Source organism: Odocoileus virginianus, chromosome 24 (assembly GCF_023699985.2).
Source record: "Odocoileus virginianus isolate 20LAN1187 ecotype Illinois chromosome 24, Ovbor_1.2, whole genome shotgun sequence".
NCBI lineage: Eukaryota > Metazoa > Chordata > Mammalia > Artiodactyla > Cervidae > Odocoileus > Odocoileus virginianus.
The window spans coordinates 31135686-31158145 of record NC_069697.1 but is presented as its reverse complement, the minus strand read 5'-3'; the positions used below and the strand labels follow the sequence as shown (position 1 = coordinate 31158145).

Genomic DNA, 22460 nt, shown 5'->3' with positions numbered 1-22460 from the left:
CCATCAAGGAAGCCCTTTGGTAAAGAGCTATGTAAGTTCATTATAATGTATTAATGTTTTTTCAGTGTTCACCTAATTTGATATTCTGAGTTCCAAAAAAAAAAAAAAAGGTGCTTTAGATACAAACAGGAAAATGGGCAACCAGGACTGACCAGTAGGAAATTATAGAGCAGAGAGCCCTAGAGTTCAGCTCTATCACAGAAATTTTGAGGCTCAGAGAGGGGATTGTTAGTTTGGACTTACACATGGACACACAGGCTAGGTTTCTGATTCCCTTTTTTCCCTCTCACATCACAGCTGCCTCATTTTGATGGGAAATGGAAAGGTGGAACATGTACTATATGTTGTTGGAAACCTTCACAGTGACTGGTAAAATGCTTGACATGTCATAAGTCCCTCTAGATGCCTTCTAAATTATATGACAAACTGCTACCAGAACTTTCAACATAGAATATTGGGTGGGATTTACAAACAAAATGCACCCATGTGATCACCACCCTGATCCAGGAACAGAACATTATCAGCATTCTAGAAGCATCCTGCATGCCCCTCATCGAGGTAGGCATCCTAGCCTCACTTCTGAGAGCATAAGTTCGTTTTCTCCTGTCTTTATACTTTAAGTATAAATGGAATAAAGTAGTAAGTATTCATTTGTGTATGGCTTCTTTTGGGGAATATTTTGATGTTGACTTAGATCTGACAGAAGTAGAATTCCAAATGGGGGGCTCAGTGAAGGGAAAAGGGTCTCTTGCATATTGCAGTTTCATATTAATGATGAAAACTGGTGTCAATATAGCAGTTGATTAGAAAGAGTGTTGTAGGTATAACTGAGTTGCAGCCTGTTCTTATTGGCAAGATTTTTGTGCTTTAAATGATTCATTTGACACTAAATTATAATTTTTAGTTAGGTCAGTTGATGGAAGTAATACAAACTTGAGGAAGGAAAGTGAAAAATATAAAACTCTTGTGTCCTTCTCTTCAATTTATTATTTTTAAATACATTTTTGGTGTTATGTTCAGAAGAGAATGGTGACTTTTCTAAGTAAATATTCTATTCTAAATAAATAGAAACTGTTGAATAAAAAGTCCAGATGATTCTGTCTTAGTTATCTTTTTCTTCCTATTGTCTAACTAAATTCCATCATACAGTAGGTATTCAATAAATAATTGCTCCTGGAATGGGCTTCCCCAGTGGCTCAGTAGGTAAAGGATCCGCTTGCCATGGAGGAGCCTCAGGAGACATGGTTTCGATCCCTGGGTCAGGACAAGGCCCTGGAGGAGGAAATGACAACCCATGCCAGTATTCTTGCCTGGAGAATCCCATGGACAGAGGAACCTGGCGGGCTACAGTCCACGGGGTCACAAAGAGTCAGACATGACTGAGCACGTGAGCATAGCTCCTAGAATAAATGAATGATTAAATAAGTTGAAACAAGATGGCAAACAAAGTGGCACAACTTTGTTATTCTAGAGAATATGGACCATCAGAGTAGTGAGGAAGAAGAGACTTAACATTCTTTCTAGATATTGGAAGAGTTTCAGAAGTAGTTTTGCCTTTGGGATCTGGAGTCAAACAGCTGTAATCAGTACTGGAGGGTGCTAGTTATCTTCTAGCGTCCCTTTTCTTTTGCTTCTTTGAGTGATGAGATTCCTGAGTATTAGCAAGGCACACACCTACTCAGGTAGAGGCAGTAATTCATAGCATCCTTTGCAGCTACAAGACTAAGTTCTTAATAATGGGAAGTCAGCAAAAGTGAGGTGGTACCTTCTGAATATTACTTTTAAAAGACAATTCCTGCTGGGTGAGAGAGGGTGACACTCAAATAGCTAAAGGGCACCCAGAGATGAAGGTCACATATTGGTAGCAGAGTCTCCCTGCTTGCCTCTGCACAGTTAGGTGAAAGAGAAGCAAGTTTCTATGTTATGAAGACATTGTATTTTGGGATTTCTTTTTCTAAATTTAAAAAAGATCTTAGCATGTATCCGAATTTTTTCAGATGTCATCATCGAAATCTTTGTTAAAAACAAACCAACAAACAAAGAGAAAAATCCTCACATCCCAAAAGAATGAAAGTTAACAAACTGTATCAACTGCCATCACACAGAGACCATGAAGCCTTATGCTAGGTTTTTCATGCAGACACATAGTTCAGTTCAGTTCAGTAGCTCAGTCGTGTCCGGCTCTTTGCAACCCCATGAATCGCAGCCTGCCAGGCCTCCCTGTCCATCACCAACTCCCGGAGTTTACCCAAACTTATGCCCATCGAGTCGGTGATGCCATCAAGCCATCTCATCCTCTGCCGCCCCCTTCTCCTCCTGCCCCCAGTCCCTCCCAGCAGCAGGGTCTTTTCCAATGAGTCAGCTCTTTGCATGAGGTGGCCGAAGTATTGGAGTTTCAGCTTCAGCATCAGTCCTTCCAATGAACACCCAGGACTGATCTCCTTTAGGATGGACTGGTTGATCTCCTTGCAGTCCAAGAGACTCTCAAGAGTCTTCTCCAACACCACAGTTCAAAAGCTTCAATTCTTCGGCAGTCAGCTTTCTTCACAGTCCAACTCTCACATCCATACATGACCACTGGAAAAACCATAGCCTTGACTAGACAGACCTTTGTTGGCAAAGTAATGTCAATGCTTTTTAATGTGCTATCTAGGTTGGTCATAACTATAACTAACACATCACAAATTTAAAGGTGAAAATTAAACAAGTACACAGGATCTGGCAGTACAACTGAAAAAGTTCAAGGACATTGCTGTGTAATATTTTTAAGCATCAGACTGTGTAACAAACAAGAAGAGAACTAGAGACCTAGGTTAAAAAGCAAAAAGTTCCCTAATATAATTTTGGAACTATCGACAACTGAACAGTAACATTTGCTTAAAAGGAATGAATAAGCGTGTATCCAATTAATACAGAAATTGGTTCCAGAAATGATATGTAAGCATTAAAAAAACCCTGAATTTTGTGACATTGAATAGCAACAGGCAGAGGTGACATAGGCACAGTATTTCATTTAGAAACACTGGTAGCACTTGTTACTCTGTGACATAGCATTTGCTAAGACAGTTAGCTATTATAATTGGAAAGACAGGTCATTGGCCTCATGACCTTTAGCTCAAGGAGAGCAATTAAGAATATAGGTATACATTGATTAGCACTCACTACTGTTAATAATGTATTATAAGAGGAAAGGGAAGTCAGGTAATTATTGGTCAGTAAGTGGAGATAGAAGGGAATATAGCTCTAATGAGGGAGGTTTTCTCATTTATGGATTGCAATCTTATATATCTTAGAGCTTAAGTTTGGACCATGAAAGGTTGGAAGATCTGTGTCCCCAGACAACAGTAGATAAGTTTGATGATGGAGGTCTTTCTTGTGGACCTTCTGTTAAGTATTTTCCTTGGCCAGAAAATGGAAATCAGCCCAAAACAAAGACTGGATAAAAGGCACTGCCTTCTTAACTGTTTCAAATGGCTGCCACTAAAGGTAGCCAACATGAAATAGAAGCAAAGAGGGAAAGGATAAATAGAGAGGCTAGTAAAAAGCAAAAAAAGGAGGAATCTTGGTTCAAGAGCTGTGGCCAGAGAGGTCTTTGGCTACTGTTTCTTTCACATGGAAGACAATAGATTAGAATTCCACTTAGGTTGTGTGATCTATTTGCAGAAATAAGGGGAGACATGGATATTGGACGGAGGGGTAGACATGGAAGAGAGTGATGTTATACTAATAACTGTTTTTTTCTTTCTTTTTCTAACAAAATATCCAATTCTCCCCCTGCACAGCCCTCCCCCAACCCACCCATAAGTATTAGCAGGGTACACGGTTGCCTACCTAGTCACTATTTCCCCTCAGCTTTCTTTGGGAGTAAGTTTGCTTCGCAACTCATTTCTAGCCAATGGTATGTGAGGAGTTTTGTATGTGTTTGAAAATCATTGGATATTTTCTATTCACACCTGCCTTCCACAGCTTTGAAATAGCCCCATATTGAACCTTCCCTGGGCCAAAGAGAAGAGTTGCATATTGATGACAATAGAGTCATCCCACCTGTGTGACCTCTGTCGTCCCCTTCTCCTCCTGCCTTCAATCTTTCCCAGCATCAGGGTCCCTTCAAATGAGTCAGCTCTTCGCATCAGGTGGCCAAAGTATTGGCGTTTCAAGGATGATGTAGCCACCTATGGTGAGGATAACCCTGCTGGACTGCCACTTCATTAATCGGTTTGCATCTTCAATCAGGGATAACAAAACTATGGCAGCATTTTTACAATTCCTTTTAAAAGGAGTAGATTATAAAAGTATGGTATGCCTTGTTTTAAAATCAATGATGTCCGAAGTAATTGTAGGACATTGCACAACTACAGGGATAGATAGCAGGTCAAATGAAAAGGAGCTTTGCTGAGCGAAGCGTGCCTCTCAGCTCTGGTCCACGTCACTGGTGGCACATGCCAGTGTTGCCAGTATCATTTCAGGTAAAAGGTCACATTCCGACTTCTTCAGTCTTGAGTGTTTCCTGTGCAGTCTAAAATTACACTAGGAGAAAGTAGGCTGAGTTCACTGGCTGGGAGCAGTGTGTTTCATTCTGAGGAGAAGCCAGACTTTGTTCATTCAGGATCCAACTGTGGAATATGAAAAGAAATTGTCATTTAAACAACCCCAAACTCTATGATTCTATTAAAAGAAGCATTGGGATGGCCACAACGTTCGTTTGGGTTTTTCCATAAGATCTTAGGATCTTAGGAAAAACTCAAATGAACTTTTTGGCATAACCCAGTTGTTGTTGGATTTGATGCTTCTAAAGGTGTTCCTGGTTCTTTCCCTTACACTCATAATCTAAGAGTTAGTTTCCATCCTCCTACTCTTCCTTGAATCCAGTGGAAAAAGTATAATTTAGTATAAGTGTGACTTTATGAAACTGTATCTTTGCACTGTTAAGTTGTTTAGAAGTTTAATTACTAAAGATGTCTGTGAGTCTGGTCAGTACTTTTACCAATTTGATATACTTATTGAATATTCATTGAATACCTACTGTGTGCTGGGCTCTCTCGAGCAAAGTGTTTTAAGTATGTGCTCTGCTGAGGACAAATTTTTCTGAATCCTCACAGTCTTTGTATTATAGACATGGAAACTGACTGCTGCCCAGCCAGGAAAAATGAGTTACCCCATGATGACAGACAGGGTCACTTGACTAGTGTTCCATAGATGAGCCAGATGAATTGTTTACCAACCTACCCCTTTTCATTAGTCATTTTCATGTCATACTTACATGACCTGGAATAACATAAAATAGCTACAAGACCTAAAACATTACTTTAAATAGGTATTCTTAAAAAAAAATTGGCAGTGTTCTTATGTTTTACAGTCTCTAAAAATGTGCATGTTTAGGTTAGATTCTTAAAAAGAATACACAAACAGGAGATATTTATTAATAATTAATAGCTTATTAAGATTCTTCAGAAATTATTTCCAGCTTTAAAATCATACAAAGATGTTAAAAGGGGGAAAAGTAGGAAAATTTAGGAATTCCACAAATCAATCAAAGTGATATACTACTCTAAACAAAATGAAGGATAAAAATCCCATCACTGTAGATGCAGAAAAAGGATTTGACAAGATTCAACACCGATTCATGATAAAAACTCTCAACAAAGTAGGTATAGAAGGAAGACAACTCAATATAGCTGAGATTTTTTTAATGAGAAATCTCAGTTAACATACTCAATGATAAAAAGCTGGAAGCTTTTCCTCTAGATTCAGGAACAAGACTAGGATGCCTAGTCTCATCAGTTATATTTAACATAGAATTAGAAGTCAGAGTCATAGCAATCAGACAAGAGAAGAAATAAAAGACATATAAATTAAAATAGAAGAGGTAAAACTATCACTAAATTGCAAATGACATGTTACTGTATATAGAAAACCCTAAAGGCTCTACCAAAAAACTATTAGAACTAATAAATTTAGTAATGTTATAGGATGCAAAACTAATAAATGGAGACCTGTTGCTTGTCTATACACTAATAATGAACTATCAGAAAGTACTCAAGAAAACAATCTCATTTACAATCTAATCAAGAAGAATAAAGCACCTAGGAATAAATTTAACCCAGGAGATGAAAGACCTATATTCTGAGCCCTATAAGATATTGATGAAAGAAATTGAAGATGATATAAATAAATCGAAAGACAGTGTGTGTTCATGGAAAAATTAATATGGTTGCAGTGTCCATATTATTAAAAAAAATCTACAGATTCAGTGAAATCCCTGTCAAAATACTTATGGCATTTTTCACTGAACTAGAACAAATTAAATCCGCAAATTTTTAGGCAACCACAAAAGATCTTGAATAGCCAAAGCAGTCTTGAGAAAGAAGAAAGCTGGAGTTATTATGCTCCTTGACTTCAAACTATACTACGAAGTTATAGTAATCAAAATAGTATTGTACTATCACAAAAACAGACACATAAAATCAATGGAACAGAACAGAGCACAGAAATAAATCCATACTTAACAAGGGCAATTAGTCTATGACAAATGAGGCAAGTCCATACAATGGGAAGAAGATAGTCTCTCTAAAATAAGTGGTGAATGGAAAATCAGGCAGCGTTACTACATGTAAAAGAATGAAACTAAAATATTTTCTCATACTATATACAAATATAAGCTCAAAATGGATTAAAGATTTAAATGTAAGATCTACAACCATGAAATTCCTAGAAGAAAACATGGGCAATATGCTCTTTGATATTTGTCTTTATATATACATCTTTTAAATTTGTCTCCTCAGACAGGGAAACAAAAGCAAAAATAAACAAATGAGACATCAGTAAACTTACAAGCTTTTTCACAGCAAAGGAAATCATCAACAAAACAAAAAGAACCTATAGATGAGATCCAAGTACGTTCAGGGTGGTTTGGCTATAGAAAAGACAACATATAGATGGGGAGATATTTTTTTTTTGCAAATGATGTAACTGAAAAAAGGTTAATATCCAACATATATAAACTGCTCATATAACTCAGTACCAAAAACCAAACAACCCAATCAAAAAATGGGCAGAAGACCTGAATAGATATTTTTCTAAAGAATACATACAGATGGATAATAGGCACATGAAAAGATGTTCAACATTGCTAATTACTATAGACATACAAATCAAAAACCACAATAAGATATCAGCTGACAATGATCAGAGTGGCTGTCATCAAAAGGACAACAAATAACAAGTATTGGTAAGGATGTGGAGAAAAGGGAACCATAGTACACTGTTGGTGGGAATGTAAGCTGGTAAAGCCATTGTTGAAAACAATATGGAGATTTCTAAAAAAATTAAAAATAGAACTACCATAATATCTAACAATTCTGCCCCTGGGGATTTATCCAAAGAAAATAAAAACACTGATTTGAAAAGGTAAATGCACTCCAATGCTTATTGCAGCATTATTTATAATAGCCAAGATATGGAAGCAATCTAAGTGCTCATCAACAGATGAATGGATAAAGAACACAATGGGATATTACCTAGCCATAAAAAGAATAAAATCTTGTCATTTGTGTCAACATGGATGGATCTGGAGGATATTATGTTTAGTTAAATAATTAAGATAAAGACACATACCATACATTTCCCCTTATAGTTGGAATCTAAAAAACAAAACAAATAAACAAATAAAGCAGAAACAGACTTACAGATACAGAAAACAAACAATGATTACTAGAGGGAAGAATAGTGGGGAGAGAAATGAAATAAGTGAATGGAGATTAAAAGGTATAAACTACCAGTTACTAAGTAAATAAGCTATAGGAATGCTATGTATAGCACAGGAAATAAAGTCACTATTTGATAATAACTTTGTATGGTGTGTAACCTATAAAAACATTGAATGTTGTACATCTGAAACTAACACAATATTGTAAGTCAACTATACTTCAACTGAAAGAGTTTCTATGGTGCTCTCACCCCAGCAAGGATGCAATGAGTGGAATAGGATGAAGTGCATCTAGATAGCATAATTGAAATGGGACATTAGAAGAATGAGAATGACATATTTTAAGTACTCTTTTCAGATTTTCCCATTGAAAATATAAAAAAAAAATTCTGCAGATGATTAAAATTGCATTTCCCAGGTTAAAAAGTAGAGGTATAGATAAAAAATAACAACACACATATCTTGTTTGCGTATGTAGGAACTCCAAATTAATTTCTAGGTGAAACAAGTCTATTTCTATGTTTCAAAAAGAAGAATTATCATTTTAATGAAGCTTACATGTAAATTTACATCCTTAATTTTGATAGTCATTTTTATTAAAAAATCTTTTCTGTTTTATTCACTTGTCATTTAATGTGTAAGCTCTTTCATTTTTCATAATTTGCAAAATGTTTTTGTATTTTTTAGCTTATTGAAAATTTGAGTTTTATATGTTTTTGAGAATTTTAATGTTTTCCAATGTGTTTAGTTCAATCTTGTTACGTTATTTCACTTATTTAATTTTCCTTTGGATTCATTTGTTCTTTCTCCCTGCATGAATTTCAATGGATGTTTAATTTATTTCTTGTCTCATTTTCTTTCCTAATGACAAAGAAACTATATTTCTAAAAAAATGCTTAACAGCAATAAAATGTCTCATTAGAATAAGTTTTAACTCTTCAAAGTGCCTTCCTATCTGCCTTCTCATTTGATCCTCAGATTAACCCCTAAAGTTGGAGGTTATAATTATAATTTATCTCCACATGTCTGAAGAAACAAAGAGGCCAGTAAGTTATGTAAATGACTGGTTCAAGGTAGATAGCTAATTAGTGACAGTATACATCTCATGACAAATTTTAAAATTAAAAAATACTGTAATAATAATGCAGATAGTTTACTTTGGAAACCCTGACCAAAACTATAGTGGATATATTTTTTTGATCTAAAGGTGTTCTTATCCAGTTGTGAGCACTCACCTCCTGCATGCTAACAACTCCCACATTTCTATTTCTGCCCTGACCTCTCTCTTGAGCTCCAGTCTCACATATTCAAGGGCTTACCTGATGCTCCTCTTTGGTGCCTCATAGACATTGTGATTGGAACAGAAACAAACAGTGGGTCCTGACCCCATCCCCAACATGTTCTTCTTGCAGAGTTACCCATAACAGTAAATGGCAACTTGGTTTTTCCAGTTGCTTAAGATAAAAATCTTGCTGTTATTTTTGCCTCCCTTTCCCCACCCGCCCCCGACACTCTCTCTATCACATCTATCAGCAAATTTTGTTGGTTATATCTTCAAGACACATGCAGAATATGAGCAATTCTGTTATGGGTTGGGATCCCCAGAAGCTGACTCAGGAAACCATTAGCAGGTAAGAAGTTATTCTGAAGACCTCTTGGGATCATTGTCTGTGGATGGGAGGGGCTGAAAGTAGGATCTTGTAGGGGGCAATTAGTCGACAACTCAGGGACGATCTCAGCCAACTCTGCAGGGAGATCTGAGACTGGGATGACTTCAGAGATCCCTCATTGTGGAGAATGGGCTCTTCCTTCTACTGTTGCCTGGACCAATTAGTGGATACAGACTGACCACAGGAAGGAGGTGTAACCCTGGGTGTGTCGGCTCTCTCTAGCTAAGGACAGTCAAAGGAATGATTACTGCTATGGAGGGAATTTCAGGGTGATGCAAACAAGAATCTGGGATTGAGATGCTACTTCAGAAAGAATGGTTCAGAAGTGCTTTTTTTGGGAGCACTGATATTGAGTTGAGATCTAGAAAACTGAATGATGGACAGGATCTAGCCCTTTCAAGCACTGGTGAAAGAGAATACGGTGAGCTTGGTGGGGGGAAGGGTCAGAGTGAAAGCCAAAGAGGCTGGAGGGTCCTGAGGCAGGGAGGGTGTTAAGTGCTGGAGTTGGACATGTAGACATGGGCTCAATTGTGAAAAATCAGGCCGAGGAGCCTGCATTTTATCTTAAGTGTAAAGGAGAGCCATGAACAGTTTGAGTTACATAACAGTCTCTCTTGTTGTTGTTGGAGCATGGCTTGGAGGAGGCAAGAGGAAATTTGAGAAATAAATTTTGGCAGCTATTGTGGTGGTTCAGGAGAGAGAAGATTTTGGCCCTGATCAGAACATTGGCCAGGGAACTGAGGAAAGGTGGGGAAAGAGGATATATCTTATGTTGGAGCTAATGGTGGATTGGGTGTGGGAAGCAAGAAACCAAGGAGACTATCAATAATAGTTTTGGGTTTAAACAACAGGGTGAACGGTGATTTGATGGAAGGGTTGGCGACCATGTATGCAAATGTATGTCAATAGTATATTATAACTAATATTTATTTTGGCAAAAATAATTAGTAATTTTTTGTAGTTCCAGATATTGGTGTCTCTTATGGAACTTTAAAAAAATTGGTGGGAACTAGTTTACATTAGATTTATTTCTCCAGATGTGGAGGCCGTTGACGATAGAACCTAGCTGTTTATGTTTAGAACTCACAGGCAGTAACTGCTTGACTTTCTTGCTTTGTCTAGGATCAAGTTTACACTTCTACATCAACTAAGCAACTCTGGAAAATTTGTCAAAACAATATAGATTCACCATAGTAAACATTTCAGACATGTTTACATTCCAAGATCTGTATTCCTGACTAAGCTCTGAATATACACCCATTTACACTATTTTCTGAGAATAGTGTGGTTCATTGTGTATCTGGAAAAAAGGAAGGAATCTGCTGTTTTATATGAATAATCTCAAGAACAGGGAAATAACTTGACAAAGGCACCATAAGATCCCAGAAAGGGCTGTGGAAGAGTCCCCTTCCCATGGTACTTCTGCTGTCTCTTCTGACCCCAAACCTGGATGTGGTCACCTCAACTCACAGATACAGGATGAAAGTGTGACTCTAAAGGACTCTCAATAATATCCCAAGTTTGTTCAAAGATCTGACATAAAAGTGCCACGGTGATTGATGTTTATTGCCATGTTCGTGTCAGGAGGTTTGCCTGATGTCCCTGAAGACAGTCTTTTCTGCAGAGCTATCTGGCATGTGTGAGAGTATCAGAAGTGTTCTCAAGAACAGGTCAATGTGTGGGCTCTGTACTGATTTTTTAGGTAACTGAGGGTGGGTCATTATCATTAGCCATACTCTTTTGAGCTTTGGGTCTTTTGCTGAATTCTTGATAAAATGTGTAATATGTATTAACAGCACCGCAAGAGTGACCTGAGTAGGAGAGCTGTTATACAGGTTTCTGATGCCAGGGTAGGCAGCACGGTCCATTTACTTGATGGTTTTGGCACCATCCTTCCTGGCACCTCAGAGATGAGCAATGCAATGTTACAACCACTCACGTACCTGGTTATGACTCAGGGTGATTTGGGTGGGCACAGAGTAAAACGTGGAGAGGGCCTACAAGTACATGTGAGCAGCCTCATGAACATAACCACCCATCAGTAAAATATTTACTAATTTCTTGCCAAATCAAAAGTTTAACAAAACTAAATCAAATTAAATAAAAAATAAAGAGCTTTTATGAGATTCCACATAGTATTTATTTTGATTTGGGTCTGATCCTTTGTAGGATTCTATTTACCTATTTTGAAAGGAGCTATTATTTCTTCTTCTTTTTATTATACACATAATGTCCAGTTTCGGAGTCTTTTGCCTGTGAATTGAGAGACAGAGAATCATAGGAGACTCTGGGTTCTGGCTCTCTATCTCTTTTGCAGTCTTCATTCATCTCTGACCTTCTTACTCCTACCTGTTCAGTAAAGACAATGACCCATTAAGAGTCACAAAACAGTCAGGGACAAAGATTGAAATATCTTTTTCCAAAGCCAATCAGTCAACAGCAATACCCTGTGCCAGCTAAGCACTGAGCCAGGCTCAGGAGATGCAGAAGTAAAGACAACCATGATGGCAAAGGAGCAATTGCTTTTACATGCGGTTACTTGGACGGCAAGGGAGACAGGATGAGAGGACACAGAGAACTGGCAAATCATTTGTATTTTCAGTTAGATTAAGAAGTACATTTAAGACTTTGGATTCAGCATCCCAAATCTAGAATGAGGAACTAAGCAGGCTTTTGCTTAATTTATTGAGATCATGGATAGAATGTTCATATGGGGTCCTTTGGGAGAATGGTGACTGTTATGAATAGAATAGGATGCACAGCAGCAGCAGAAACCACACAAGAAAAGGAAGAGGTAGAAAAAAGGTCCTCAAAGCATGTATTGATGCCAAAGAATTGAGGCCTTCAAAATGTGGTTCTGAAAAAGACTCTTGAGAGTCCCTTGCACAGTAAGGAAATCAAAGCAGTCAATCCTAAAGGAAATCAACCCTGAATATTCATTGGAAAGATTGATGCTAAAGCTGAAGCTCCAGCACTTTGGCCACCTGACGCAAAGAGCCGATTCACTGGAAGAGACCCTGATGCTGGGAAAGACTGAGGGCAGGAGGAGAAGGGGATGACAAGAGGGTGAGATGGTTGGATGGATCATCGACTCAATGGACATGAGTTTGAGGAGATGGTGATGGACAGGGAAGCCTGGCATGCAGCAGTCCTTGGGGTCACAAAAAGTTGGACGCAACTGAGCAACTGAACAACAACAAAGCAAGTATATGGTTACAGTTGTGCGGTTTATGAAGTTGTCTATGTACACAGAACAAGTATGTTTTAAAAAAGATTACTAATTGTTAGAGCCAGAAATGACTTAGAGATCATCAGGTTTAAAGATTCTCTAACTTGGTGTGCATCAGAATCTCTTGGGGAGTTCTTAAAAAATGCAGTTTCATAGACCCTATTCCAATGGCCAAGATACATGGTCCCTAGATAATTCCAGAACATTTTGTGCTTTCAGAAGGACTTATTTATCCAGTTTTCTTAATTTATAGAAGAGGAAATTGGCATCCTGAAGGGTTAATGTGCTTGTCCAAGGTCATATGTTTAATGACTCCCACCAATTTAATCTTTATTGGCTGTATGCCCAGGCAAGGAAAAAAAATATATCCACTTTGGAAAGTATCCAGAGATAATTTTTTTCCTGTTTTATGGCAGAAAAAAATGGAAATGTGCAAGCAAGTTAGGAAAAAAATTACTACATATGTGAGTATAGTTGAATAGTTACTCTTTTAGCTATAAAATTTTGTGATAGATGAAATTACATGTTTTCTGCTTTCTATTTTTGCCTACAACTTAAAAAATGTATTTATTTTATGAACTACTTCTACTAGAGTTTATGTGGCATTAGGCACACTAAACTGAATTTCATTACAGCCCTAATGTAGGTAGTCAAGGCTTAAACTTTTAGGTGAGGAAACAGAGAAAAGCAGTGTAATATCTCACTCAGTAAGACTGGACTTGTAATGGAAAGGGAAATTGTTTGGCGCACGTGTGTGCTGGGTGCTAGACATGGGACCTCACTATTCACATAAGACCTAGAGTCCAAGGTACTGAATTTTATTAAAGTAACTTTGGATTTAACCTCATCAACCTATTTGCATTCTACTCTTGCCTTTCTGACAATGATTAACACTAATAGTGCAGGGTCTAAAGTATGTTCTTCAAACTCTCTTACCAAAAGGAAGTTCTTTGGTAAGGAGCCAGCCCCTAGGTATTTGAAGCCCAGGGAACTACTTCTCCAAGGGTAGAGATACAGAGCCGAGCTGCCAGGAGAAGCAGCCACTTCCTTATGTAACTGCTCAGAAAGGTTAGAGGAGAAAGCACAAGAAATAAAATTGCTCTCTGTCTTATATAAATCGTCAACTGTGTTTTACGACAGTGTACCACCGCTTCAAATCATTCAACTTGAGTAACTGTGGTTGAGCATCATTGTTAAGTTTACTTGTGGATCACATTAATCCTTGTCTTGAACATAATGTGCCAGATTTCTGTGATGACAAGCAATCCACGAGTCCAGTCTTGGGAGCGAGGTTTTAATCAGATTGAAAATAACTCAGAGGCCGTTTTGGCTTTTCCTTGAAGAGGAAATGCTCCCTAGTTTGATTCAGGACAATTTGCGGGAAAGTTTTTCCCTTTGACTGTTTTACCTTTTGTGATTATATTTATTTTGAATTATTAAAAAATTAATTTTCAATTAATATTGAACTAAGACAGAGTCACATAATGGTGGTTGGTGAGGAAGCATTCTTGGCTGGCATGTCAGTTACTTGGATTGTTTTATTCTGCTCACCAGGAGTGGTGTGGCTACTGGCCTCTGCGAGTGTGTATTTTCTGCACCTATAAGAATGTTAAATTGTGATGTTCAGCCAGAATTCATAATTAGAAATGAACTTCAGGGTCCCATTATTTAGGTTCTAATCTTTCAGAGGTGATTCCATAGGATCCTGATTAAAATTTCTATAGTTTTACACAGTGTTAAGTGAGCTTTGTGTTTATGGGAGTTGGTAGTACTCTTGTTCAGTTTGCTGGACATTGATATTTTTAATTGGTTGAAAGTGAAAGTGTTAGTTGCTTAGTCATGTCTGACTTTGCGACCCCATGGACTATAACCCACGAGGCTCTCTGTCTATGGAATTCTCGAGGCAAGAATACTGGAGTGGGTAGCCATTCCCTTCTCCAGGGATTTAACACCTACAAAGAATTCAAAACATATAGCAATACATTTTTTTTGAACTGGTTTCCTAAAGCTGAGGAAATACAAGCAAAAATAGACAAATTGGACATAATTAAACTTAAAAGCTCTTACACAGCAAAGGAAACCATTGACAAAACAAAAAGGCAGCCTGCTGAATGGGGGGAAATATTTGCAAATGATATGACTAACAAGGGGTTAATATTCAAAAAGTATAAACAGCTCATACAGCTCAACATCAAACAACCAAACAAACCAATTAAAAAATAGGCAGAAGACCTACATAGACATTTTCCCAGGGAGGATGTGCATATGGCCAACAGGTACGTGAAAAGATGCTCAACATTGCTATCATCAGGGAAATGCATATAAAAGTCACAGTGATGTATAACACCTTTCAGAATGGCTATCATAAACAAAAAAACAAACACAAATAACAAATGTCGGCGAGGATGTGGAGAAAAAGGAACCCTTGTACATGGTGGGAATGTAAATTAGTGCAGCCATGGTGGAAAACAATATGAATATTTCTCAAAAAACTAAAAATAGCACTACCATGTGACCCAGCAATTCCACTCTTGGGCATTGTATCTGAAAAAATCCACTACTAATTTGAAAAGATATCTGCATCCCAGTGTTCACAGAAGTGTTATTTACAATTGCCAAGATATGCTGCTGCTGCTAAGTTGCTTCAGTCGTGTCCGACTCTGTGCGACCCCATAGACGGCAGCCCACCAGGCTCCTCTGTCCCTGGGATTCTCCAGGCAAGAATACTGGAGTGGGTTGCCATTGCCTTCTCCAATTGCCAAGATATGGAAGCAACCTAAGTGTTCATCTACAGATGAATGGATAAAGAAGATGTGCCACATCTCATCCTGTCATTCCTTTCTCCTGCCTTCAATCTTTCCCAGCATCAGGGCCTTTCTAATGAGTTGGCTGTTCACATCAGGTGGTCAAAGTATTGGAGTTTCAACTTCAGCATGAGTCCTTCCAATGAATATTTAGGGTTGATACCCTTTAGGATTGACAGGTTTGATCTTGCTGTCCAAGGGGCTCTCAAGAGTCTTCTCCAACACCACAGTTTGAAAGCATCAATTCTTTGATGTGTAGCCTTCTTATGGTCCAACTCCCACATCCATACATGACTACTGGAAAAACCATAGCTTTGACTAGATGGACCTTTGTTGGCAAAGCAATGTCTCTGCTTTTTAATATGCTGTCTATGTTTGTCATAGCTTTTCTTTCAAGGAGCAAGCGTCTTTTAATTTCATGGCTGTAGTCACCATCTGCAGTGATTTGGAGCCCAAGAAAAGAAAATCTCTCACTGTTTCCACTTTTTCCCATCTATTTGCAGTGAAGTGATGGTACCAGATGCCATGATCTTAGTTTTTTGAATGTTGAATTTTAAGCCAGCTTTGTTCGCTCTCCTCTTTCACCTTCATCAAGAGGCTCTTTAGTTTCTCTTTGCTTTCTGCCATTAGAGTGGTATTATCTGCATATTTAAGGTTATTGATATTTCTCCTAGCAATCTTGATTCCAATTTGTGATTCAGCCAGCCCAGCATTTCTCATGATGTACTCTTCTTATAAATTAAACAAGCAGGGTGACAACATGTAGCCTTGATGTACTCTTTCCCAACTTTGAATCAGTCTGTTGCTCCACGTCAGGTTCTAACTGTTGCTTTTGATCTGCATACAGTTTCTCAGGAAGCAGGTCAGGTGGTCTAGTATTCTCATCTCTTGAAGAATTTCCCAAGTTTGTTGTGATCCACAGAGTCAAAGGCTTTAGTGTGGTCAATGAAGCAGAAGTAGATGTTTTTCTGGAATTCCCTTGCTTTTTCTATGATCCAGAAAATGTTGGATATTTGATCTCTGATTCCTTTGCAAAAAATTGTGAATCACTATATTTTATACCTGTAACTTCTATAGTATTATACATCAACTATAGTTCAATGAAAGTTCAAAATATCAACATAGAGATGTTGAATAAAAAAGTCTTCCTTTATCTTCTAGCCATCTTAATTCCTCTCCCAATTACTGTCACTTTTAATATATATCCTTCTAGAGGTCTGTTACATATTTACAAACATATACATATATATGTATATATACTTTCCTAAGATGATAAGTGCAGAGTACATCATGAGAAATACTGGACTGGATGAAGCACAAGTTGGAATCAAGATTGCCGGGAGAAATATCAATAACCTCAGATATGCAGATGACATCACCCTTATGGCAGAAAGCGAAGAAGAACTTAAGAGCCTCTTGATGAAAGTGAAAGAGGAGAGTGAAAAAGTTGGCTTAAAACTCAACATTCAGAAAACTAAGATCATAGCATTTGGTCCCATTACTTCATGGCAAATAGATGGGGAAACAGTGGAAACAGTGAGAGACTTTGGGGGGGCTCCAAAATCACTGCAGATGGTGACAGCAGCCATGAAATTAAAAGATGCTTGATCTTTGCAAGAAAAGTTATGACCAACCTAGACAGCTTATTAAAGAGCAGAGACATTGCTTTGCCAACAAGGGTCCTGTCTATTCAAGGCTATGATTTTTCCAGTAGTCATATATGGATGTGAGTGTTGGACTATAAAGAAAGCTGAGCACCAAAGAATTGATGCTTTTGAACTGTGGTGCTGGAGAAGACTCTTGAGAGTCCCTTGGACAGCAAGGAGACCCAACCAGTCAATCCTAAAGGAAATCAGTTCTGGATATTCATTGGAAGGACTGATGCTGAAGCTGAAACTCCAATACTTTGGCCACCTGATACAAAGAACTGACTCATTTGAAAAGACCCTGATGCTGGAAAAGATCGAAGGCAAGAGGAGAAGGGGATGACAGAAGATGAGATGTTTGGATGGCATCACCGACTCAATGGACATGAGTTTGGGTAAACTCCAGGAGTTGGTGATAGACAGGGAGGCCTGGCATGCTGCAGTCCATGGGGTCACAAAGAGTCGGACATAACTGAGTGATTGAACTGAACTGAACTGAACTGAAGATGATAATTATATGTATATATTTTATTTGTATACAGATGGTAGCATACTCTATACACCGTTCTGAACCCTGCTTTTTCCCCTTAAATGTCTCTTGGCGAGCTATCCATCTCAATGTGTAGTAAAATCTCAGTCTTCCATGGAAAGGCATTTAGATTGTTTCGAATTCTTTGATATTATAACAAAGATACATCTTTACCTGTGGGAATACATTTGTGAAGAAAATATCTGTGAGTCAACTACTGGTTTAACCAATATAAAAAATTTCTATTTTTTGTGATTATTGTCACTTGCCTTCCAAGAGGTTAATTTATATTTCTACCACCAACTCAGGAATGTGTCTGTTTCTATAAATACTTGCCAGCATAATATTTTCAAATATTTTGATTTTTTTGCCTATCTGATTGCTGAATGCTGGTCTCTCATTGTACCTTAAATTTGTATCTTTTATTATTAATGGTTCAGTGCATCTTTTCATACACCTAAATCATGTTTATCCTTTTCCATGGACTATCTCTTCCTGTATTTTGCCCTTTAAATTTTATCTTCTAATTGATTTTTAAGCATTCCTTATTCATGGAAGAAATTAGCTCTTAGTCTGTGATGTAAAGCAAAATTTCTTTTGCTCTTGCCCATGGTATTTTAAGATATTTTAAAACTTATATGTAAAATTTTAGAAATTTTATTTGGCTGACTCTATCAATCACTACTTTTGTGGTTTCTGGGTTTTATAGAAAAATCTAAAAAGTTCCTCTCTACTTTGAGATTTTTAAGACATTCTCCTGTTTTTTTTCCCTCTTAGTTCTTTTATGGTTTCATTTTTCTCATGTAAATTTTGATATATTTGGATTTTTTGTGCGCATGTGGTGTAAAGTACAGATTCAACTTTCTCCCTGGATGCCTGTGAAAATCTTTTGTATATTTACTGAGCGTTTTGCTTTGGGCAGCCCCGGGCAAACAGCATGTGGCTACAGCATGGAAGATGTGACCTTGCCTTGTAGAGCTACCCTGGGCTCTGGAGGGCCCAAGGTAGTATGCTGTTTTATTGTTAGTGTGTTTGCAAATAAAGACATGGGGGAATCTGCAGAGGAACTGTTAAGAGTGTTATGTGATGAGGAGACTATTGACTCACTGGAAGAGAGGGAGTCAGGTGAGAGGCTATGAGGATAGTGGTATAAGTGGAACAAACATTTTAGAGAAACAGCAAGGGCTGCTGTTACCATTGGAAATGAAAATACTTTCAATAATTTTGTATTTCTAGTTCATCCCTACATAGTGATTGTGGAAATTCTTAAATTTGATTTTTAAAATGTGATTTAGGACAACACTACACAAGATTTTTAGGGTATGAGAGAATAGAAAATGTTTTTGTTGGTCTCTGCCCCCAGTTCCCGGCACAGAGCTCCTAAAACCCTTGTAATTTCCTAGGTGAGAAAAGTACTAGGAGCATCTTGTGTTCTAAAATTTGGTCTTTCATTACATCCCTACATAGGGCTCCTAAAATCCTTATAAATTCCTAAGTGATAGGATGGGGCCGACCACCAGAAAGACCAAACTATGATTAGCAGCTTAGAATTTTTCAACCCTCCCCCCATCCACCAAAGAGAGGAGAGGGGCAGGAAATGGAGTTAAGAATTTGATGCTTTCGAACCTTGGTCAACCTTAATCTCTGGACACAAGGAGACCAACAGTCAATCTAAAGGAAAAAGTCGAAAACTCTTTAAGGTGTGCTGAAGCTGAAACTTCCAACTCCACCTGTATAAAGAATGACCTTAAGACCTATTCTAACAGATCGAACAAAGGAAAATACAAAATGGATTTAGACAGATCTAATGGACAGAGTTTTAAACTCCTAGAGTGGAGAACATAGGCCAAGCAGCTCTCCAGGGGACATAAGATCACATAAGAGTGATCTCGAAATGAACGAACTGCCAAAATTTGTCAGAATAAAAAGTAAATATAACAATGGTACTACTATACCCCTTTAATAGCTTTTTCACTAAAGCGGAAGCTATCACTAAAGTGAAAAACTCAGCCCTCATGGAAAGCATATAATATGCCAAAATCTTGATATTAAAGACAAAGGATAATCTCTGATAAATGTAGAAGAAATCTGAGTCAAACTCCAAAAAAATTTAAATTTGTCACCCAAATTCAAAATTCCAAACCAACTACAGGAATTTCTCGTATATCATAAATACTTGGCTAACAAATATTATTGATTAGGATGCTGCTCATCATTACTTAAATTGTATCAGATAACATGCAATCTTCATAACACAATGATGTGTTACCTTTTCCATGTATCTCATGATGTTGCTTAAAATCTACAAGAATAAATGCGTCATTATGGAAAGAAAAGGGCTCTTATCTGTGATGTAAAGCAAATTATGTCTTGCCACATGGTAAAATTTAAGATATTTTAAAAAGCTGGGAAATTAGAATTCTACTGTGACCACAATCCACTTTGTGGTTCATAAAAATTAAAACCATCTATGAGAAAGACACATGCCCTCTTAATGTTTCATTTCCATGAAATGATATATTTGAATTTTTGCAGCATGGTGAAAGTCATCAACTTTGCCCATGCCAGAAAATTGATATGTACTGAGCGTAGCTTTGGGCAGCACCAGGCAAAATTCTCAGCCATTGAAAGATGGATTGCTTTAGATACTAGTTCTAGAAGGAGTATGGATTGTAATGTGCTCCCAATATACAGACAGGGAGGAATCTCAGAAAGTTAAAGTGTATGTATAGATATACTCACTAAGGAGGATATATGAGACTATAGAAGTGGTAAAGTAACCATATATTGCAAAACAGCAAAGGGGCTTCAATGTATGGAACAGACCTTATCAAAATGGTGTGGATTTTAGTTCATGTACAATGATTGTAAATTCTTAAATTTATTTTAAAGTGATTAAGGAAACAGCTACAAAGGTTGGGTATGGGGAAGGTGTTGGGCTTGAGTTCGCACATGGGGTAAAACCCTTGAATTCTGGTGAGAAAGGTGAGGAGCACTGGTTCTAAAATGGAATCTTTCTTAATCTCTACAATAGGGTTAAACCAAAAATCTGTATGATGGTAAAGAAAGACCAAACTATATTAATAAATTAATAAAAAAAAAAAAAAAAAAAAGAATTAATTGTGCCTACATGAGGAAGCCTCTGTAAAAATTCCAAAAGTAAGGGATTTGGAGACCTTCCACGTGGGGGAATGGGTGGAAGTGAGAGGGCACAGGAGTTCCACACCCCTTCTCACTTACCTCACTCTAGGCATCTCTTCCATTTGGATGTTCATTATATCTTTTATCATATCCTTTTGCAATAAACCAGTCCATGTAGTAAACTGTTTTCCTGAATTCTGCAAGCCACTCAAGCAAATTGATCAAGCCAGTTGAGGGGGTTGTTGGAGCCCATTAGTTGAAGCATGTGGGATCGGACCTCCTCTCCAGGTAGACATAGTCAGAATTCAGCTGTAGGACACCCATCTGGTGTCATGGAGAACTGCTTGGTGTGAGTAGACACCTCCACATACTTGACCAGAGGTGAAGTGTGCAGTGTGAGTAGTAAAGGAGACAGACAGGAAAGAAACACAGGGTAGGCAAGAAAAGGTGTTTTCCCAACTCATGTGGTAGAGCAAACTGAGTTTTTATAACACAAAGGGCTTGTTTCTCAAACTTTAAGCAAACCTTGTACACTAACAGCGTTTTAGGCACCTACAAGTGGAAGACTAGAAACTTTCAATGAACACATAAAACAAAAAGAAGGGTGCAAAATGGGTACAAGCTTAGTTAAGCAACAGTCACATTGATTATATTTTTCTTCTGCTCTCTACTGGAGGTTTGTTTCTTTCAGCTTTTAGTTTTCACAGGAGGAATGAGGTCAGGTTCTTATGCTAAAGTCCGACGTCTTAAATGCTCAATTAAAGTCCAAGATTATCCAGGCATTTCCAGGATGCTTGCTGACTGGTGTCACTTGAAGTTCACGGGGTGCAGCTTCCATGGGGTCCCTGCATGTTGCCCCCCATTCCTACTTTCCGGGTCAGCTGTCTAGTACATTTCATCTTATTAGAGTACCTTTCTCTCAACATTTTGTAGGTCTAACTCCTTCAGAGTACTGTGATAAAGGGAAATTTTGACTTTCTAATTTAGGAGAACTAGGAACAGGGTTTTGAGGGTTTATGCACATGTAAATGTAGATAAAGCCTTGTTTTTAAAAAATACTCTTTCCAAAGAATAGATCTATGCATATGTATAACCAAATCAGTCTGCTGTAACCTGAGACTAACACAGCATTGTTAACAAACTGTACTCCAATATACAATAAAAATTACCCTTTCCAGGGAACCCTCTTACACTGTGGGAATGTAAATGGATACAGCCACTATGAAGGTTCTTTAAAAGTATGGAGTTTCTTTAAAAAAAAACTAAAAATAGAGCTATCATATCACCCAGCAATCCCACTCCTGGGCATATAACCAGTGCTCAGTTGGTTAGTCATGTCTGACTCTTTGTGACCCCATGGACTGCAAATTACCAGGTTCCTCTGTCCATAGAATTTTCCAGGCAAGAATACTGGAGTGGGTTGCCATTTCCTCCCCCACGGAATCTTCATGACGCAGGGCTTGAACCAGCGTCTCCTGCATCTCCTGCATTGCAGGTGGATTCTTTACCCGTTGAGCCATCAGGGAAGTCCCATATACCCAGACAAAACCATACTTCAAAAAGACATATGCACCCCAATTTCATTGCAGCACTATTTATAATAGCCAGGACATGGAAGTAACCTAAATGTCAATCGACAGAAGAATGGATAAAGAGGATGTGGTACCTATATACAATCGAATATTGCTCACCATAAAAAGGAATGAAATTCTACCAATTGCTAAGATGTAGATGGG

At 37.9% G+C, this 22460-nt stretch overlaps 1 long non-coding RNA gene across 1 annotated transcript in view; it reads right to left on the bottom strand.

Annotated features, from left to right (window-relative positions):
• Positions 1 to 879: 879 nt before the first annotated feature.
• Positions 880 to 22460, bottom strand: part of LOC110124528 (uncharacterized) — a 45635-nt gene continuing 24054 nt past the window's right edge. Inside the window, exon 2 of the long non-coding RNA XR_002309804.2 lies at positions 880 to 4613. This is a non-coding gene — a long non-coding RNA (uncharacterized lncRNA). The remainder of the gene's footprint in view (positions 4614 to 22460) is intronic.